Here is a 4,796-nt window from a genome sequence, read left to right on the forward strand (position 1 = left end):
AGGGAGATAGTAAAAGAAGAAGATATAAGCCAAAAGATACAAAATGGCAGAAATGTCGAGCAAACAAGTTTAGTCAGCTAATAAAAACCTGAGGGCTATAGTTAATAGCATTATATTTTATTAGGGACTTCTGTTACATGGGCTCTTTTTTTAATGAGTGGTTTTTTAATGATGTTATGTCTCAAGCCCAAGGACTTATGCCTGCCAGGCAAGTGCTCCACCATTGAGCTACATTCCCAGCCTATTAGTGGCTCTTGCAAATACAAAAAGTAACTAAGTGAGATGATAAATACATTACTCTGCTTCAGCATGTACCCATTTTGCTATCTATAAATATTGCATAAAACCATATTGTAAACTCCAAATATACATAATTTTATGTTTCTAAAAGGTGAACAAATTAAAAAAGAACAAATTCAATTTCCTCCACTTAGGAAGCACCCCAGTAGAAATCAGTCCCTCTACAGGATTTGTGCTTATTTAAGATTGTGTATTATTGTGGCCTGGCTTCTGCACAGCTCAAGCACTTTAACAAAATTAAAATCTGTTATACTTTTTCTTTGTGGCAACTTTATTTTAAAACACAAAATTGCTGAGTTTCTGCTAGGTCTACCCCCTTAGATTTGTTCCACTATGTCCACCTTTCTGTAACCATGTCTGGGTTTGCGTATTCCACATACTGCAATTTTCCCCAAAAAATATCCACATCTGTGCACAGTGTTATATAGAAAATAGGTGGCTAGCCTCTGGGAGTTCCTGAAGATCATGTTCAATCATTTGTGCATTACCAGATCTCTGAAAGTATTTTTTGAAATCAACATGATGTTACCCAATGATAATTAAATGTGTTAAATTGTTAAAAGATTAGTATATTTATCCATGTTTATACTTCCTTCTTATGAAATAAACATGGTATTTATAAAAGGGTGAAATGTAGATCCTTTTTAAAAAATAAAGGAAAAGTTTAATTGTATCAGGACCAAATGAGTCCCAGAAGGATTCAAATTGCTAAAGTTTAGGGAAAATTAAGTTACCTGAAATAAATTGTAGATCTGTATTCTGAAGCATCTATCACTAAGTTGTGATTGAGATACCAGGAAAAACTTTCCATTTAAAATGTTGAATTTCAGGTAGTGGCCTTGTTCTCACCTTTCTCCTTTGTTTGGCATGCACTCTGCACCGCTTCCGTCAGCTTCCTGCCCGCCGTCTCCTTAAGACTAAACACCATGCCTTCAATTAAGTTGCAGAGTTCTGATGGAGAGATATTTGAAGTCGATGTAGAAATTGCCAAACAATCTGTGACCATCAAGACCATGTTGGAAGATTTGGGAATGGATGATGAAGGAGACGATGACCCAGTTCCTCTACCAAATGTTAATGCAGCAATATTAAAAAAGGTCATTCAGTGGTGCACCCACCACAAGGATGACCTCCTCCTCCTGAAGATGATGAGAACAAAGAAAAGCGAACAGATGATACACCTGTTTGGGACCAAGAATTCCTGGAAGTTGACCAAGGAACACTTTTTGAACTTGCAAACTACTTAGACATAAAAGGTTTGCTTGATGTTACATGCAAGACTGTTGCCAATATGATTAAGGGGAAAACTCCTGAGGAGATTCGCAAAATCTTCAATATCAAAAATGACTTTACTAAAGAGGAGGAAGCCCAGGTACACAAAGAGAACCAGTGGTGTGAAGAAAAGTGAAATGTTGTGCCTGACACTGTAACACTATAAGGATTGTTCCAAATACTAGTTGCACTGCTCTGTTTATAATTGTTAATATTAGACAAACAGTAGACAAATGAAGCAGCACATCAATTGTATTAGCATAAGATTGTCCTTATTGCATGTGTAGTTTGAGTACAGACTCCAAACCTAAGGCTGAGTTTCTGCTAGTATGAGCAAAAGCTTTTCTCTTTACTCTGAATAAAACTGAACTATGGGTTCTCTGTAGAAAGTGGCATTTTGGACTTTTCCTCTTCTGTCAAGCGATTTCTGCCTAGTTCATTGTCCAGTTAACTCTAGGTTAAGCTTTTAAAAGTTGGCATTGTAAATAAAACAACTTGCAAAAAGTTTTATTATCTTTATTCCTGAGTTGGAAACTGGAAAAGGCCTACTTGAAGTTAATGGTCTGAGTGGGGATATTGGGATATCTTCCAGATTCCTAGAGTCAAGCATGTACCACTGATACTGATCAGCTTACATGAAGCAGGGCTCTTAATTGGACTTGAGAACTTTTTTTTTTTTTTTAAATCTTCGCAGCTTTGAATATGTTGTCTAGAATCAGTTACTACCTGGTTTGTGGGTTTTTGGGAGAAATGTAAGTAGACAATTTGTTAGCTTTTCACTTTAAAAAGACAATTCATGTGATATGTCATCTTTTTATAATCAGTGTTCCCATGTGGGGAAAACCATTCACACTACTTGCATGTAATAAAGTAATTAAACCTTTAACATTAAAATGTGTGACAAAACTCAGGCAACATCTATTAAGAGTTGAAGATACTTTAAATAAACAGTAAATTATATAGTAAAAAATAAAATAAAATGTTGCATTTCTCCAACAGATTATTTTAATAACTTTTGTAAATGTTCTGCTTGGTTGCCAAAATCAAATAGAAGATAACAGGAAAACATTCAGATTTACCTTTAGCATAGAAACAGAATTAATACATGTTGTACCCGATATTCTAAATGCAGATAATAGACACGACACATCAGAACAGAAGTTACTTCGATTCAGAAAGTAGGAAACCATGGTTACCAGAACTGAGAAAGGTAGTGGGGATGGAAAGAGGTTGGACAATGGGCATGAATTTAAAATAGCAAAAATCAGTCACTGTAGGGTGACTACAGTTAAGAATAATATATCACACATTTCAAACTAGCTAGAACATTTTGAATGAACTTCCCACAAAGAAATGATGAATGTTTAAGTGATGAATATGGTAATTAATCAAATTTAATCATATTATGTAAGTGTACCAATATATCACACTCTACCCCATAAATATGTACAATTATTACATACTCATTAAAATAAAAAATAAGAACATAATAATTTCATTGTAATATGTTTTAATAGCTGCTATTTTATTTTACCTCTATTATACATGTTCATTGTAGAGCACTGGAAAATGCAGATGAGGAAAAAAAGACAAAGATCAGAAGCATAGTGGCAGTGAAAAAGACCACTTAGTCAGAAAACACCTAAATATGGTGCCTTCTGGAAGAAGGCATTCTGGCAAACCTGGAGAACCATCAGTGGAGGATAAATTTACAAGAGCCTGTGACTTTGGAAAGAAGATAAAAAATATCTGAGTGGTACAGAGGAAAATGTTTCTGAAAGAAAAGACTACGGTAATTGACAAGCATGGGAAGAAAACAGCTTCTGCAAAAACAGTTGAAGATGTAGGGGGGAGCACAAAATATGTTGGAAAGATTTGCAGCCAACATTAGCAAGGCTCTTCTTGCCAAGAGCAAAGGACTAGAAATGTATACCGAGGCTTCTCTCGAAGCTAGTAGCCAGAAAAATCAAATGTGTTTGGAGAGCACAGAGCAAAGTCAGAAGCTTAACCAAGAATATTGTCAGCAGTTTCAGACTTTGTTTCAGCAATGGGATATAAATTTGCAAAATGCTGAGGAGGAGGAGGGAAACTAGCTAACATGTTTCAATGGCAAGGAGAGATCTCTCAACAATCTAGAACTGCTCAGAGCCAGTTCTAGATTGAAAACAATTAGACAGTTATATGAGCAGTTCATAAAGAGTTTGAAAGACTTGGAGAAGAATCCTAACAATCTACTTACTGGTACTCAACTTAAAAAATAAATGGAGATGATGTTGCAAAAGAAAACCCATAAAGGAAACTCAGCAGCAAGAAATAAAAAGTGTTCAAAAGTCTCTTCAATTCAAACTATTCAGATGACTCTGAAGAACGAACTTGAACCTAGCAATATCATACAATTATAACAGTAGCTAAGAGTTATGCTAGTAGTTTATCAACTCTGGTTTAAATTATAATATGTTTAATCATTAGCTTTAGAACAAGCCTCCCTTTCTGTTTCTATTCCTAAATTATATGTATCAAGCTTTCAGCTCTTTGGTTGTAATAGTGAATTATTCTAACACTGTCAACTTTTATCAATAAAGATTATTTAAATTTTAAAAAAGAAAAAAAAGATCACTCACAATTTCACCAAAAGAAGGACAGGGAAGAGAGACAGGGAGGGAGGGAATGAGGAACAAAGGAAGGAAATAGAATGAAGGGAGGGAGGTAGAGTGAAGGAGGGAGGGAAGGAAGGAGGGAGGAAGGAAGGAAGGGAGGGAGGGAGTGGTTTGCTCCCATAAGTGGGCAAACTGAATCCTCCATCCTCCTCTGAGACAATTATATTTATTTGGCTGTAAATTGTCCATTGGTGGTATCCTGGTGTCACATGGTATCACAGTGAAGCCAGTGCAGATCAAAACATACAATGTCATCATCATGGTTTTGCTATTTTCAAAGGGAAGAAAAATTTAAGCACCGAATTACAATTGCACATATATCTAAGCCTAATTCTGGAACAACTGTCTATCCAGAAGAGATCATTCTGGGCTAGACAACAGATCCTGCATGTAATCCCAGCTCCTCAAAAGATAGAAATTGGGAGGGTTGTAGTTCAAGGCCACCCAGGACAAAATGTTTGTGAGACTCCCATTTCAACAAACAAGCCATTATGATGTTCATGTCTATAACTCCAGATACCTGGGAGGCAGAGGGAGGATGATCATGGCCCAAGGATGACCCAGGCA

At 36.0% G+C, this 4,796-nt stretch overlaps 2 pseudogenes; both read left to right on the forward strand.

Annotated features, from left to right (window-relative positions):
• Nucleotides 1-1,175: 1,175 nt before the first annotated feature.
• Nucleotides 1,176-2,252, forward strand: LOC109675096 (S-phase kinase-associated protein 1 pseudogene; annotated as a pseudogene).
• A 968-nt stretch (nt 2,253-3,220) lies between these two features.
• On the forward strand, nt 3,221-3,930 carry LOC109675095 (synaptonemal complex protein 3 pseudogene; annotated as a pseudogene).
• The last annotated feature ends 866 nt before the right edge of the window (nt 3,931-4,796 follow it).

The sequence above is a fragment of the Castor canadensis genome, chromosome 4, assembly GCF_047511655.1.
Source record: "Castor canadensis chromosome 4, mCasCan1.hap1v2, whole genome shotgun sequence".
NCBI lineage: Eukaryota > Metazoa > Chordata > Mammalia > Rodentia > Castoridae > Castor > Castor canadensis.